This window comes from Mus musculus, chromosome 3, assembly GCF_000001635.26.
Source record: "Mus musculus strain C57BL/6J chromosome 3, GRCm38.p6 C57BL/6J".
Taxonomy (NCBI): domain Eukaryota; kingdom Metazoa; phylum Chordata; class Mammalia; order Rodentia; family Muridae; genus Mus; species Mus musculus.
In genome coordinates this window covers 67,813,672-67,830,804 of record NC_000069.6, presented here as the reverse complement: position 1 = coordinate 67,830,804, position 17,133 = coordinate 67,813,672, and positions in this window count along the sequence as shown.

The window sequence follows — 17,133 nt, the reverse complement described above, 5'->3', positions numbered from 1 at the left end:
ATAAAAATATTTTCAGAAATTGTAATGACTCAGTTCAAGAGGACACACTGCTGATGTGTAGATAATACAATCATCTCATGACAAGGACATAAACCTCTGAACCAGATGGCCTTACAATTGAATTTCTCAAGAAATTTGGGAACTTATTACAGGAACCTATCTGCACTTCCAGGAGGAGAGCATAGTCTTCTACCGGAGTACGTCGCAGAGCTGCCTAAGTGATTGAGTCTTCTGCAAAGCAGATTACCATAGACTATGGCCTCTGCATCTCTATTTCTGGTGATAATAATGTAAAACCTCCTGGAAAAGAAGAAGAAGAAATCACTTGGCTTTTACAAGGCACTGGGTGAGAGCACTAATGGTCAGTGGTATAGGAGTACCCACAGAACAAAGAGAAGGAATAGGGAGGAGGTGAAAGTCTTTCCAAGGTTAGGTGCCAGATGCTAGATTGACTAAAGTAAGGAAGTTCTTGGCTCTCTTCTCCCTTTTTTTGAAAATCACCCCCATTTTATCAAGATCCTCTCACCAAGTTCAACTCTTTAGTTTAGGGGGAGGTCAGAAGTGGGCAGCTGAGCCCCTGGAGCTGGGGTTACAGGTGGATCTGACTGCTCAGAGTAGAGCTCTGGTCTGCAGAATATGGTCTGCAGGGATTGCTCTTAACTGCTGAGCCCTATACCATTGTTTCCTCCAGCTCTCTGGTGATGTCCTGATAAAAGTTCACCTCACAGAAGAAGGAAAGGGCCTGTGTTGGTCCTTTGGCTTTGGCAGCCAGAAACTAAGTCCAAAATGATTAACCAGCACTGGATCTCAAAAACCTCATACTTACCAGTGAGAGGGTTTAAATAGTAAGGACACTTGCCACCATGCCTGGTGACCAGAGTTTAGTCCCTGGAACCTATATGATTAACAGAGAGAGGGAGAGGATGAAGAACAAGAGAGAGGAAGAAAGAAAGAAAGAAAGAAAGAAAGAAAGAAAGAAAGAAAGAAAGAAAGAAAGAAAGAAAAAAGAAAGAAAGAAAGAAAGAAAGAAAGAAAGAAAGAAAGAAAGAAAGAAAGAAAGAAGGAAGGAAGGGAGGGAGGGAGGGAGGGAGGGAGGAAGGAAAGGGAAGAAAGGAGAGAGGGAAGAAGGAAGGAAGGAAAGGGAAGAAAGGAGAGAGGAAAGAAGGAAGGAAGGAAGTTAAAAAGGAAGAAGAAATAAAATAAAACCTCATGCTCACATTTAGCCTTGGGCACCATTCATGGCTGCATAAAAACGATATGCTCACCCAGAATGCACAACTCTCAAGTCAACTGTACCTTTTCTGGTTCCCTTGACATTTCCCGGAATATTTTGTTTCACATAAACCAGGACTACCTGCAGCAGTAGAGCATCTGACAGGAACTGACTCCTGGGGCTCTGTGGAGAGGGCTGCAACAAGGGCATCTCATCTCAACTCAAGCTTCTGGCACATCCTCTAACCTCCTGGAGTGAGAGCCAACAACAGCAAGGAAGCTTCTCTCATGGTGATCAGCAGGATCCTGACCTCACTGAAGTGAGAACCAGAGGCCCTTAGAGCTGAGATAATGTGTGTTTGCCACACTCACCTGGTTACTAGGAAACCCACCTTACCATTTAAAAATGAGTAAATTTCCCAAATACGAAACAATGGAGGTGTTAGAGCATCCCCATGAAGATGGAAAATCTCTACTTCTCATGCCAGTCCCCTATTGGCGACTATGTCAGCAAGTATAGGATAAAGCAGAGTAATTTCCTCATGTTGCAAATCATAATTCATATACATAATTATTGTTAGTATACATTGCTACATGAATACTGTTGATTCACTTAAATATATCCAAAATTACATGCATTTTAAGAAGGTATGCAAGTGACATTTATATAAATCAAAATGGCTGTCTTAAGTATAAAGCAAGAGTAAGAAACATGTATGAAGTTTTAAGAAAATTGTTAATTAAATAATTATCAAATACATTTAGTAGTAATTGAGTTAAATCCTACAGATGGAATTCTGAAAGAAAAAAAACAACAACAAATAAAATCTCTGGACTAGAAAATTGACCAGAATCTTGGGAAAGACAAAACAGCCAATGGTGTTTCCATAAGGAATCCTGCACACTGTTCACCCTGGTGAAGGTCGGGTTCAGATAGGTCTAAATAACAGATAAAAAACAAACATCTTCCCAGTGCTGCTTGGGAAGAACCCAAGCCTCATCAAAAAACCTCCCCTGCTCTATGGGGCTAGAAAAAGAATTCTGAAGCAGTTGACATAGTGTTGCTAACACAAGTTCACAGCCTCTAACCAGAACCTTGGGCCCATGAGACCACTGTCCATCTATAAAAAACGGTGGCACCAAAGACTAGCAGCAGACCTAGGTGACATTGAGGTGGGAACAAGAGCACTGGAACAGATGCCTTGGGAATCTGACTGCCAGAGGCCAGATGGGGCTGGAGCATCTCAGCAGATGCTGGCAGAGAGTGATGGGGATGCCTGGAGAGCAGATGGGATGATGTTCTGTTCAGCAGACACCAGACTGGACAAATGAAATCCAAAACTCCAGTGCTTCTCACTCAGCACTGCTCTACATGCAAATCCTCTGAGAATTTAGAAGCAGTGCCTCCCGTGAGGCACATAATAGGGGAAAGGTTGAATGGACAAAAAACATGGGGATTCTTGAATACAGGATCTACTGAGCTTTCCAAAGACATAGGCCTGTGAGCTAGATGGTGTATGATTCAAGAGACAACATTGTTATATTGCTACCCTGTTACATTGTTACATTGTTACTTCTTCAGTGAAAAGGAAAATCCTCCCATGTATGGTATCCACCAGCTTCTTCAGGTAAGGTGGGTTGGGAGTGTGTCAATGTGGTTCTGAAAATTGCTGGTTGCATACCAAAACATTAAAGGAAAAGTCTCCAGGACTGAGAAGTATAAGAGAGGCCCCAGTAATGCAAGGGGCACCTAGTTTGCAACCAGAGACTTGGACTAAATGGCAGGGCTTGCCTACTGACTTTGAGGACATCACTGAAATGCTCCTGGCCTGCCTCTGTGTCCTCATTCATAGAATAGAGACGATGGAGAAAACGATTCTGATTTCACAGGGCTGCTGTGAGGATGAAATGAAGTCTGTATGGAACCATGCCTTTCGAACTCTGAAAATCACAGTGACTCTTTGTCTTTATCATTGCCTATGAATAAGAAGCAGCCTTTAGGCAAGCATTTCTGCAGATTCTGAACAGATGCTGGATCTTTGCAGCATGCTACAGATGCTGGAATTATCTGCCTTACCTGCTCTGGTTTTGTCCCTTTGGAGAAGTAATGCTATCAATTAATTATTAAATGGATGAGTAAATACATCCTGGATAATAAAAATGAATTAAAAATAAAATCAAAAGGTTATTACTCTGTCTTTCTCTCCCCACCACTGTGTGTGCATGGATTCAGGTGTGTGTGTGTGTGTGTGTGTGTGTGTGTGTGTGTGTGTGTTTCAGTGTAGGCTCACTCCTGCCTTGTTTGTGAGAGGAAGTCTTGTTCACTGCTACATGCCCAAGCGAGCTGGCCTTTGTGCAAGCCTTCAGGATTTCTCTTCTCTCTGCCCCACATCCTGTCATAGGCCATTGGGTTACAGAGGAATGCTGTAGCCTCCAGCTTTCTGTGCATTCTGGAGATCTAGACATAGATCCTTACCCTGTGGAGCTGTATTCCTAGTTCATGACTTACTTTTAAATATGGAAACTCATAAAAATCAATTCAGCAGCATCCTTGCACATCCTTCAGGAAGAAATATTCACTCTAGAAGCAGAAATTGGGCTCTTACCCTTAGAATAGACTTGAAACATCAGTACAAGTATGTGTGAATCCATCCAATGAAAGCAGTTACAGCAATTTGTTAACGAGTATGTTACTATTTTATACACAATGCAGCAGTATATTCCCCCCTTTGGATCCTCCTAGCTTTTTATGTTATTTTCTAATTACCTACTTATTTCCTCTTAACCCCAACTTGATTGCTAAGAACCATAGGGGAAAGGGGGTATTTTCATGTAAATCCAGACTTCTAATATGTGTCAAAGGTACATGAAAGTATCCTCTGCCATTTAAAGTCTTTTCCCATGACCTGTGTACTGCTTTCTTTTTCCAAGTCTAATCCTTTCTTTGGAGGTCAAAGTCCACGCTAACCACTTAAGGAAACCCCACAGCCTGTCTATGAGCTTGAATGATCCTGAAGCTCACAAGGAGAGCATCCCTTCAGCTTGGAAGACTCGCTTTACATCCCAACAATATGGCTGCTGAACAGGACCTGGGCCATGGTAATATTTATAGGCAGGCTCCCAAAGATGGGAGAAATCTCTCATCCCCCAAGTCATACGTATATATGCAATACTTAATGGCATTTATGCATATATGTAATGATAACAAAGAAAAAGAGACTGTGAATTTGAGAGTAAATGAGGGAATACAAACAAAAGATAAGAGGGAAGAAAGGAAGAAAATAATGTGATTATATTTTAATTCAATATATAGTTAATAAAAAATTTTAAAAATAGTGAAATTCCAAGTCAGAAGGCTATATACATAGCAAGCATTCAATGAGTACAAAGAGTGGAGCAATTAGAGAATTGTTTTAATCCTCTCCTCCTGCTGATTTAGTTCTTGGCACGTAGTTGGCTCCTAATAAATACTGTGGAGTGAATTGTATTGGTTAATCAGCTCAGAGCTAAATGACTGTTTGCAGAATGAACAGCCTTTAAAAGCTTACCTCCCACATCATTATCGTCACCTTGGCACCTCCTCTGACATCTGGACCGTATCTCCAACTGCCCCCTGGACACTTCCACTCAGACGTTACACAGAAAGAGCGGGGTGTGCTAGGGAACTAGAATGGGTGAAAAACAGGTAATTGAATAAGGAGGTTTGAGGGGTCTCAGTGGGCTCACAAATTGCATGTTGCCGTGTGTAAGTCCACACACACCATTCTGCCCTCAGAAAATCATGGACACAGCATTCAGGATCTCCCTAGTTTTAAAAACCATGACAGATACATAGGCAAAAATGCAAACTAGAACATTAATTGTGTTTTTATCTTTTTACGGTTAGTATTCATTAAGATTCTTGGAAGCTGCAATTTTGCCATTAGATCTTTATGGCACCTGTGTTGCTGTTAGTTTGAACTCCTGAAGGCTTGCACACAGCCAGCTAGCATGGGTATGTAGCAGTGACCGAGCTAGGGTTCTGTGTTGTTCAGTGTGCACTGTTACTATGCTTTCCTTCATCCCGTTTCTAGTTCTGTTCATCCAGGATCACTCACAGTGTTAAGATTTTTCCCTCTTGTGAGTACAGATCTTTTCCAATGTGTCCAACAGCCTTAGGGTTCACAACTATCACTTCTACTGTTTTTTTTTAATCCATAAAGACTGCTTAAATGCATTCTTCTTTACATTTTAGAAAAGAATTTGTATGCCATTGTATGTGTGCACACATGCACACACACACACACACACACACACAGACACGCACACACATTCTTGTATAACCTTGTACATACATGTATGTGTATGGAAGCCAGAGGTTGATCTCAGATGTGTCTTCTTCTATTACTCTCCATTTTATTTACTGAGGCAGGGTGTCTTAGTCAAGATTTCTACTGTTGCAATGAAACACCATGCCCGAGAAGCAAGTTGGGGAGGAAAGGTTTATTCTGCTTACACTTCCACATTGCTGTTTATCACCAAAGAAAGTCAGGACAGGAACTCACACAGGGTGGGAACCTGAAAGCAGGATCTGATGCAGAGGCCATGAATGGGTGCTGCTTACTGGCTTGCTTCCCCTGGCTTTCTTAGCTTGATTTCTTACAGAACCCAGGACTACCAGCCCAGGAATGACATTACCCACTGGGCTGGGCCCTCCCTCTATTGATCACTAACTGAGAAAATGCCTTACAGATAGATCTCATGAAGCATTACCTCAATTGAGGTTCCTTTCTCTGTGATAACTCTAGCTTGTGTCAAGTTGACACAGATCACCAGCTAGTATCCAGAGTCTCTGGATGAACCCAGGGCTCTCTGAATGAGGTAGTCTACTCAGCCAGATTGCTCTGGGGAGTCTCTGTCTCACCTGTCAAGCATTGGAATTATAGGTGGGCCACCATGCTCACTTGGATAGCATTTTTTTCTCAAACTTTTATCAATTCTTTGTGAGTTTCACATTATACACCGAGTCTAACTCATCTCTCTATCCCCTTGAATCTGCCCTCCTCCCTTGCAACCCCCCAACAAAAGAAAATAAAAACAAACAAAAATAAATGAAACAGCATAGAAAACATCTAATCGTGGAAGCTGTAATGTGTCACCATGTTTCCCACAGGATATCCCTCTGTCCACACACCTTCACTTGCAAATACTCACTATAATGAGTCTTCGGTCTGGTTCAAGAACTCTGGATTCTATGACACAATCAGTATTGGATTCTCACCAGACCTCCTGCTGGTTATCCTGTTGTTGTAAAGATATTGTTTTTAAAGCAGTTTAAAGTAAACCATGAGAGACTGGGTAATACTTAAAGCCTATACACTATTAGATAGTTCTTTACATTTTATTTTGTGCCATGAAGCATTTCTCTACATGAGGAATTTAGACACTCATTTATAATCATTTTCTCATAACATTTTTGGGGGTTGCTGCTCTGTTTTTGTGTTTTCAAATCTTATAGAATTCTCCTCATCAGTATCTCCTGGGGGTAGAGTTGAAATTCCACAAATTTCACATACAAAATGTTGATAGAAGATGTAATTCCCAAAAATTAACCTGTAAGACCCACATGCCCAGGAGCCAGTTAACTTCCTGGTATGGTGGGAATTGTTAGGGAAATAACAAACTCCTATGGGGAAGTACAAAGTACAAAGGGCCTGCCTATTTGTCCTTATAAGCCCTTGCAACACATGGCTCAAGGCCATTCTCGCTGAGAAATTCCCAAGAATGGTCCTGACAAAAGTCTATCTCTTGGTCAGCAATTAATATTTAATAAATGCTTGCTTTAAGTTTGGCCAAAATGGTGGTGTTGGTTTTCCTGATGAACCATAGGATTAACATATGGAGGCCCTGGCAAGATGACTCCACCTCAAATTCACTCTTCACTCTGGGATATGAGAGAGGTTAGGGGTATTGCAAACTTCCACACAGGCTGAGAAAAACTAAGCATTATTTTTAATTTTATTTTGTTACATATTTTCCTCAATTACATTTGCAATGCTATCCCAAAAGCCTCACACCCCCCTCCCCTACCCACCCATTCCCATTTTTTGACCCTGGCGTTCCCCTGTACTGGGGCATATAAAGTTTGCCTGTCCAGTGGGCCTCTCTTTCCAGTGATGGCCAGCTAGGCCATCTTTTGATACGTATGCAGCTAGAGTCAAGAGCTCCGGGCAACTGGTTAGTTCATAATGTTGCACCTACAGGGTTGCAGATCTCTTTAGCTCCTTGGGTACTTTCTCTAGCTCCTCCATTGGGGGCCCTGTGATCCATCCAATAGTTGACTGTGAGCATCCACTTCTGTGTTTGTTAGGCCCCGGCCTAGTCTCACAAGAGACGGCTATATCACGATCCTTGCACCAAATGCTTGCTAGTGTATGCAATGGTGTCATCATTTGGAGGCTAATTATGGGATGGATCCCTGGATATGGCAGTCTCTTGAAGGTCCATCCTTTTGTCTCAGCTCCAAACTCTGTCTCTGTAACTCCTTCCATGGGTGATTGTTTCCAATTCTAAGAAGGGGCAAAGTGTCCACTCTTTGGTCTTCATTCTTCTTCAGTTTCATGTGTTTTGCAAATTGTACCTTATATCTCAATATATTAAGTTTCTGGGCTAATATCCACTTATCAGTGAGTCCATATTATTTGAGTTCTTTTGTGATTGTGTTACCTCACTCAGGATGATGCCCTCCAGGTCCAACCATTTGCCTAGGAATTTCATAAATGCATTCTTTTTAATAGCTGAGTAGTACTCCATTGTGTAGATGTACCACATTTTTTGTATCCATTCCTCTGTTGAGGGGCATCTGGGTTCTTTCCAGCTTCTGGCTATTATAAATAAGGCTGCTATGAACATAGTGGAGCATGTGTCCTTCTTACCGCTTGGGACATCTTCTGGATATATGCCCAGGAGAGGTACTGCGGGATCTTCCGGTATTACTATGTCCAATTTTCTGAGGAACCGCCAGACTGATTTCCAGAGTGGTTGTACAAGCTTGCAATCTACAGCAAACCAGTAGCCAACATCAAAGTAAATGGTGAGAAGCTGGAAGCAATCCCACTAAAATCAGGGACTAGACAAGGCTGCCCACTTTCTCCCTACCTCTTCAACATAGTACTTGAAGTATTAGCCAGAGCAATTCGACAACAAAAGGAGATCAAGGGGATACAAATTGGAAAAGAGGAAGTCAAAATATCACTTTTTGCAGATGATATGATAGTATATATAAGTGGCCCTAAAAATTCCACCAGAGAACTCCTAAACCTGATAAACAGCTTCAGTGAAGTAGCTGGATATAAAATTAACTCAAACAAGTCAATGGCCTTTCTCTACACAAAGAATAAACAGGCTGAGAAAGAAATTAGGGAAACAACACCCTTCTCAATAGTCACAAATAATATAAAATATCTTGGCGTGGCTCTAACTAAGGAAGTGAAAAATCTGTATGATAAAAACTTCAAGTCTCTGAAGAAAGAAATTAAAGAAGATCTCAGAAGATGGAAAGATCTCCCATGCTCATGGATTGACAGGATCAATATAGTAAAAATGGCTATCTTGCCAAAAGCAATCTACAGATTCATGCAATCCCCATCAAAATTCCAACTCAATTCTTCAACGAATTAGAAAGAGCAATTTGCAAATTCATCTGGAATAACAAAAAACCTAGGATAGCAAAAACTCTTCTCAAGGACAAAAGCACCTCTGGTGGAATCACCATGCCTGACCTAAAGCTTTACTACAGAGCAATTGTGATAAAAAACTGCATGGTACTGGTATAGTGACAGACAAGTAGATCAATGGAATAGAATTGAAGACCCAGAAATGAACCCACACACCTATGGTCACTTGATCTTTGACAAGGGAGCTAAAACCGTCCAGTGGAAGAAAGACAGCATTTTCAACAAATGGTGCTGGCACAACTGGTTGTTATCATGTAGAAGAATGCCAATCGATCCATACCTATCTTCTTGTACTAAGGTCAAATCTAAGTGGATCAAGGAACTTCACATAAAACCAGAGACACTGAAACTTATAGAGGAGAAAGTGGGGAAAAGCCTTGAAGATATGGGCACAGGGGAAAAATTCCTGAATAGAACAGCAATGGTTTGTGCTGTAAGATCAAGGATTGACAAATGGGACCTCATGAAACTGCAAAGTTTCTGTAAGGCAAAAGACACCGTCAATAAGACAAAAAGACCACCAACAGATTGGGAAAGGATCTTTACCTATCCTAAATCAGATAGGGGACTAATATCCAATATATATAAATAACTCAAGAAGGTGGACTCCAGAAAATCAAATAACCCCACTAAAAAATGGGGCTCAGAACTGAACAAAGAATTCTCACCTGAGGAATACCGAATGGCAGAGAAGCACCTGAAAAAATATTCAACATCCTTAATCATCAGGGAAATGGAAATCAAAACAACCCTGAGATTCCACCTCACACCAGTCAGAATGTCTAAGATTAAAAATTCAGGTGACAGCAGATGCTGGCGAGGATGTGGAGAAAGAGAACACTCCTCCATTGTTGGTGGGATTGCAAGCTTGTAAAACTAAGCATTTTAAAGCTAACTTCCTCTTGGTTCCTGGATTCTGGTTAAGAGGTACCCTATCTGACAAACTGGATGAACCTGAGGAGATTTATAGACCTTCATTCAAGCAACTGGGAGACACCCAGTGGGCCATTGACTCTTTCTGGGTAATTAACAGTTCATGAAGAGACATGAATTATTTCCTCACCTGCCTTGTAGCCCAGGAGATGCCATGGTGACACTGAGAGGCTGAAACTTCCCAGTGGACCAGAACTTTGGCACCATCAGCAGGGTTCTAACATCTAGGCTGCACAGCAATGCTCAAGATTCCTCAGGGCTCCAGGCAGTCCAGAGATTACACAAGGTGACCTCTGAAACAACTTTCTATCCTTTAAATTCTACTGGTCAGACTGGTGAGTCATCCCTGAGACACCAATTCAATTGTTACTGTTTTCTCTGCTATCCTCTGTTTTGTGTCTGGTCCATTTCTGATCCATCTTTGTGTGTTTTGACTTGGGTGCAACTAAAATAGACAAACAAATGAGTTCCTAGCATCTATTCTATGAATTTTCCATGAATTTGGGAGCCATAACTGGAACTTCAGATAAGCCCAATATGGTTTGGGGAGCCAGGAAAGACTATGAACACCCCTCCTTTGATGGATCCCTAGCATCTGGGTTATACAAGAAGAAATTGCTAAATGTTGTTGCCTTGTCTTACATATATATGATCTATCTTTGTGTGTTCTGACTTGGGGTTGTAAGGCACACAGCACCAGATGCCACTGAGCACCCCTCCCAACCTGGATCTAGCTGTGAACTTTGGGATAACCCTACTGTCTATTTTGTATGTATGAATGTTCATGGCCACTGCACACTTGTTTCTGACTGGTCTTGAATGTGTGAATAAATGCTGTTACTTTTTCCTGTCTCTGTTTCCTGCTATCAGCTGCCTGGGTTCAAAATTTACCTCTGGGTTTTCTGGTCACTGAATCTAATACAATAGAGATTCAATGTTATTTGTGTATCTGAAGTTAGGTTATAAATCACCATTTTACAGACCCAGGCATGATTTTAAAGTCTATGTCCGGGGTCAAAAATTAAAGGGATTATTGGCTTATAAATTATTGGGTATGGTTAAAAGTAGGTAATAGCTATATGAAAAGATTAACTTAAAACTCATAGCTCTGGGTTAGTAATTTAAAATCTATACTTATGTAATCTTAAACCATATGGCATGATTTTGTTCTGGAATATAAATAAGATGTGGCTGATCCTCATCTTGTCTATGAGATAAAGAAGGTGGAGTCATGGCTTCACTGCCACCCTGATAAAGGACAACCACATGGCTGACAGCCACCTCTGTTATGGATTGGAAAAGAAAAAACAGGAGGAGAAAGAAAGAAAAGAAAGAGAGAAAGAAAGAAAGAAAGAAAGAAAGAAAGAAAGAAACAAAGAAAGAAACAAAGAAAGAAACAAAGAAAGAAACAAAGAAAGAAAGATAGATGGATATGGCCTCACTGTCTGCCGAGTTCTGCTTGGCCAGCTAAGAGACAGAATGATGTGGTTCCTGTCCCTGGAACAGAGCCAGCAGAGAGTGAGCCTCCATGAATGTTGATGTTTGCTTCGGGCATAAGGCTAGTTTGTCTAATAATGTACATATTGTCAAGTAACACTTTTAAAGCTATGCTCTATGGCATTTGAACTGCAGAACAGAAATGACGAATGCTCTCAGTTACACCAGTGCTGTTCATTCATGCTGATTTCTCTTCCCTCTCAGGTGCCATCAGGACCCTAAAGACATGTTTCATTCTTATGACCATGAGTGCTGGCCACTTATAGTAGGGAGCAGCCATGAATGTTGGTTCAGCAGCCACAGGTCAGCCACTTGGACAGAGAGAATGGCCCAGTGAAGTGTTAGTACAGTGCCAGTAAGCCCTTGTGGCAGGACAAGAGAAGTTGCCTGTTCCACCAGAATGACTTTGTAGCAGTTGTCAGCTTCAGGAGCAGACAGAGACAGAGCAGGCAACTCTGAGGTGACACTTACCAAGTACCAGAAGAGAGCAGCAGAAGAGACAGACTCTAAAACTTGGAGTAGAATGAGGTGGGTGGCAGAAGCCAGCAGAAACAAATGATCTGCACCTTTAAAGTATCAGCTTAGCAGCTTGGTTCAGTTAGGTTCGTGTTTGCCTTTGGTGGCTTATGTGTTCGGGTATCTATACTTTTACTTTTAAATATTTGCCTGTGTGTGTTTCCCTGCATCTGTATAAGTGTACCACATGCATGCATTGACCACAGAAGCCAAAGAGGGTATCTGAACTTCTGAAGTTACAAATAGTTGTGAATGCCCATGTAAACACTGGGAACTGAAGCTGGGTCCTCTGGAATAGCAGCCAGTGCTTTTAACCAGTGACCTATCTCTCCACTCCCATTTTTTTCTTTATATTAATAAGTGAATGTTGGGTTTTTTTCTATTCTTTTTATAGGTATTTTATCTGTATTTTTCACTGAAATTAGAAGTTAGAACCTCTCCACATAAAATTTCATCCAGTGTTGAGCTTTGTCAATTGTTCTGCTTATATTATAAAGAATGGGAGTTAGTGATATGGACCCTGCAAATCCCAGACCACAGTGCCTTCCTTCAACTAGCACAGAAAGTTGTCAGGCAAAGCACTTACCAAAAAGACTAGTGACTAGTCATCTATCTCCTGCATAATATTTGTTAACATTAATTGCATTTATGCTGTAAAGCTGTAAAGCTGGCCACATGTCTTAATGGGATCTTCTAAAGCACTATGTAAAGAGTCTCCTTACTCTGCTTTAAGGTCACGCTCACTCAGTTATGGGGTTGGGATCCTTATTTGTTTGGTTTGTTTCCTTGGGTTTTTCGAGACAGGGTTTTATGTAGCCTAGGCTAGCCTCAAGCTCACTATGGAGCCAAGGATAGCCTCAAATTCTTTACACAAATGCCTCTGATTCTTGAGTACTGGGATTATAGCAAACATCATCCTGTTCGGTTTAGAGGCGGGGACAGGACCAGCCCTCACCGGCACCACTCACTGTAATGTAAAGGAATCTGGCACCGAGCGGCTGAGTTTTATTTCCAGTGAAGTCTCTTCAATGTCAAGGTGAACTTTGATTCACAGCTGCACGAATGGCAACTCGTCACTTTCATTACCAAAAGCAATAAAAAGCCTTGTACCACAGATAAAATAATGAAACACATGATGAACCGTGCATGTGACAATACACTTCACATTGACAAGATTGACAAGTTTGAGTCTCACAGTGAAGTGGAGGTGTGTAATAGAAGTCCTGAAGGGTTTCAGACTGTGTGGCACTAGTTTAAAAAAAAAATCAATATTAACCCTATTTATGAAGATTCACTCCTGGTTTCTAAAACAGGCTTAATAAAAGACATTATGCCTTGGCACCAAGCTTCTTCATTCTATGTATTTATTGGTTGGTGAAGAGAATGATAATAAAATACAACCAGCTTTTGCCTCTCTTGGCTGTCTAATAAAACCTATAAACTTCAACTTTCATGAACTGAGTGATATCAATACAGCAGCTACAGTACAAAGTTTGTATAAAAAAGAAAAGATTTTACTTCCAGCAATTAATCTTTGTGGTAAAAATTATTTTATTTTATTTTATTTTGGGATCCAACTTTCTTCCTTCATTTCCTATCTTTCCTTGTATCCAGAGGGACAGCCAAGGCCTGACCAACAGCACCATCCATTTTCATGTTCTCAGACCAGGTTCAAAGGTAGACATGACCCATGACCAACCAGGCAGAACCAGGGAAGGGCTGCCCCAAAGGCAACAGCAGAAGAGCAGGCTTCACCCACTCATCTTTTTAATCTAAAAGAAAGAGCATAAGTCTTGGTATGGTCAATGTATTGGTCATTTCTTGGGAAGAATCTTTTTGGGACTGAAGTCAGTGTAGGAGACAGCAGGCCTGGGGAAGGCAGAAGCAGACATGTAGACCCATCATTTAAGTGCTGAGCTCCAGGCACCCCGGGACTCAGGTGCCATCGATTCTCTAATCTGCGATGCTTATGTGTGCATGTGCACCTAAGTGTGCAGGAACACACACTTTTCTGCATAGGCAAGTTGATTTTTTCATGCTGTCTTTTACACAATTCAGAAAGTAAATTGCAAACATGAGGAAATGACATGGCTGGTGGATAAAAGGGGGGGTTTGCATCTGTCTCTTACCTGTCTAGGCTTCTTGGCTGGCTCCTGGAAATTAAGCTGACAAAAATCAGATTCAGAAAAGAAAAAAACTACTCTCAGAGGTGAGTAAATCAGAGGTTGGCTCGACTTAGCCTTGTAGACCACCTTAGCAAAGAACAATAGTTTTGAATAGAACTGGCATGACAGATGAAAGAGACTTGAACCTTGAAGGGGCAACAAATTGCAGAAAGGCAAATACATTAGGAACGAATGGAAGAGCTAGTTAGTAACATCTGTTGAAAGGAGTTAGTTCTCAGGGACATCATGTCTCCAGTGATAAACTTGTCTCCCGTTCCTGGGCCTGGGGATTATGATAGACTGCTGAGAAAGAAATTTATGCTCTTTTTTAACTGTATAGGGAAGGGCAAACAGTTCATCCTGTGTCTACGGCTTCCATGGTTCTCCAGAGAGTGGTGTGTTTCAGAGCCACACACTCTGATCTTCAGAGTAGAGGTAGAGTGTAGTAGGCTGAAGGACTGGAGTCTACAATCCATGTGAAACCTGAGAAAAGGAAGCTGCCATCCCTTCCTCTGCCTCTCTGCCAAATGCTTATGCAAATAAGAAGTAACCACAAGGACAGCCTTTCAGGAAAAAGAGATTCCTCCTAAACCGACAGAGCAACACATGGGTAGTGGTTAGTAACACTGGAGTGGATGCTTAAGTGGATGCCTCCCATCCGTGGAACCATGATAGGCAGCTCCCAGTTTCTGTGGGTGCCCCTGCCCTGCTGTGCAGAGCTTGGCTCTTCTCTGGACTCATCTTTCTGAAGCATGGAGACACCATATTTTCTAATGTATTATACAGCCTTGTGACATTGGGGTGCTGGCTGTTACCATAGCTGCTCTCAGCAATCACAGTAGGTGCCCACTACCACAACCTGCAAGAGAAAAGAGTCCTATGTGGCCCTCTGGCATACAAGGCAGAATTCATGAAATTGGTGCAATTAAGATCTGAGTTTAAAAATAAAACAGTACCTAGTAGAAAAAATAGGAACAGATGAAAGAATAAAAGCCATTCATAAATACAAAATATGTATGTATCAAACTATAGAGGAGCAATTCCTTATGTGATTTCAGCAGATCTTCTAGCGGGGATCAAAATAATTCCTTCTTTTCAACCAATCCAGAGAAGAATATGGATGATAAATATCCATCTATTTTAAGTGGTTGGACATTTGAAATCCTTTCATCAAAGACTGTGAAATGGTAGGCACCAGGCAAGAGGTTGAACCAGCCTGGGTTCTATGTGAACGTCCCATGTGTTGTTAAACATGCCCTTTGTCCTTCCTTTCCAGTCCTTTGTCAAGTCTGCTATCGTGGTGTTCCTCCAATTCCACCAAGCAAGATGGAAAGAAATTGCCCCATACACCCAACTTTAAGATCCTCCTTTTATTTCCTCGAACCCATCTCTTATTGGATATTTCTTAATTTGGGGCTTATTTTCCAGGCCATCACTTCAATTTTCAAATGATTTACAATCTTTGGAATTCTCATTTAGAAAGCAGTCGTGTCTATTAATCACTAATGGTGTGTCTTCATTTTATCTCTGTTTTGTATAGCCTCAAAATGGAGCCAGTCAACTTAATACTCATTACATTTATTCTTACCCCAAATGCATTTACTTTTTTACTAATGTTTTAACAAGTCTGTTTACGAGAACCAGAGAGACAGTAGCTAGAGTCTAACGTGGGGGCACGCACCTGTGCTCACTCATCAATATAGAGAAGAGCTTTGGATAGTCCCCTCCGTTACTCTCTGCCTTCTTTCTTTGAGGCAAAATCTCTGACTGAGTCTAGAACTCAAATTTTTCAGCTAGGCCAACAGCCAGCAAGGCCCAGAATCCTCTTGGAGAGATGGCTCAGTGCTTACAAGCACTTTCTAAAGCCTTGTTGGGCCACTACCAGCTGTGACTCCAGCTCCAGGAGAGATGATGCCTGGCCTCCAACAGCACCTGCACACCACCCTGCCCTCAACACACACACACACACACACACACACACACATGAGCACACATAGTTTAAAATAAAAAATAATTAAAGACCCAGGAATCCCCCTGCCTCTGCAATCCCCTATACTGCAATTCCACCTGGTGCTGAGGTTATAGGAATGTAAAGACTATGCTCTGCTTCCCCCCAGTTCCTCTCTTCATGTTTGCACAGCAGGAACCTTTAATCACTAGACATCTCTCCAACCCTGCTTGAATCTTTATAGCATGTTATAGACTTGCATTTTCCTTTGAAAAAACTGATTTTCCTTCTGAATCAGTGTCACACACACACACACACACACACACACACACACAGATACATGACTATTACCCTTAAAATATTAAAGATGGTTGGGAGTTGTCAGCATTTTTCTAGTATCTATAAAGTCACAGATTCAGACTATGGTACTATAAGCAGAAAATTAACAATTTAGTTAACTAAAAAGACTTTTGGACATCACACAGATCCTACTGAGACCCAATACTTTAGAAACAAAATCAAGAAACCTACTACTCTGCCCAGCAAGATGTGATGCTAAAGAACTTGAGCAAAGGAACCAGAGGTATGTGTATTGGAAAATGTCTAAGAAACTAAATGAAGCTAAAAAGACTCCAACGGTTAAAAGCATTTTATGTTCTTGCAGAGGACTTAGGTTCTGTTCCTAGTGCCCAAAATTGCCTGTGATCCCAGTTTCATGGGATCCAATGCCCTCTTCTGGTATCTATGAGCTCCTGCGCAAACATGATACACATAAGCTCACACAGACAAACACATGTACACATAACACAACATAAATAAGTCTTTCTTTAAAAAGCAAATTAAATAATTCTCTTGTAGTAGAAGGAATAGAGGAGTCAAATAGTGTCTACATATTAGTCAAAGTATAAGTTATATTGTGGTGAAGACTAACCTCCATAGCCCGCTGGGGGGGGGGACGACTTCATTTTTGTCCCAGCTATATGTCCAGCATGTATTTGTGATATTTCCTTTTGATATTTATCACTGATAGATCTATCTATCTATCTATCTATCTATCTATCTATCTATCTACCTACCTACCTATCTATCTATGCCTATGTCTATATACAGACTATCTATATAGAGATATAGACTATCTATATAGAGA